This window comes from Eimeria mitis, genomic scaffold (genome assembly GCF_000499745.2).
Source record: "Eimeria mitis Houghton genomic scaffold, Emh_scaff2188, whole genome shotgun sequence".
Lineage (NCBI taxonomy): Eukaryota > Apicomplexa > Conoidasida > Eucoccidiorida > Eimeriidae > Eimeria > Eimeria mitis.
The window spans coordinates 7,972-8,605 of NW_013570515.1; positions in this window are offsets into that span (position 1 = coordinate 7,972).

Consider the following 634-nt stretch of genomic DNA (forward strand, 5'->3'; position numbering starts at 1 on the left):
CTGCTGCTGCAGCTGTCGCTGCTGCTGCTGCTGCAGCTGCAGCAGCAGTGCTGCGCTGCGGCTGCAGCGGCCTTGTAGCCTGTTCTGATGCAGATAAAGACGAAATAGTTTTTATTTTGTTTTTAATTGTTTAAAAAAACTATTTAATATTCTTATTAACTGAAAAAAGAAGGCTGCTGCAGCTGCTGCTGAGGTGCCTATACACCCGAGCTCCCCGCAGCAGCCGACGAGCCGACCAGTGGCCTAACGAGGAAATTCTCTCTGAAATATTTTTGTTTTTTGTTGTTAATAAAAAAATAATAAATATAATTAAAATTAAAAAATAAATTTAATTTATTTTTTTATTATAATAAGAGAAATGAGGCAAAGCAGCGCGCAAGCCTCCCCGCTACAGCAGCTATACACTTCTTCTTTATTTCTGTATGTATGCAGAATTTGTTTGTTTGTTTTTTGTTTTTTGTTTTTTATTAATTTTTTTTTCTTTACTTGTGTTTGTTTATTGTTATATACCTTTTTCTCCCTCCTTTTCTGTATTTCTTTGTACATATATATATATACAATATGTATGTATATATATATATATATATATATATATATATATATATATGTATATATGTATATATATATGTATATA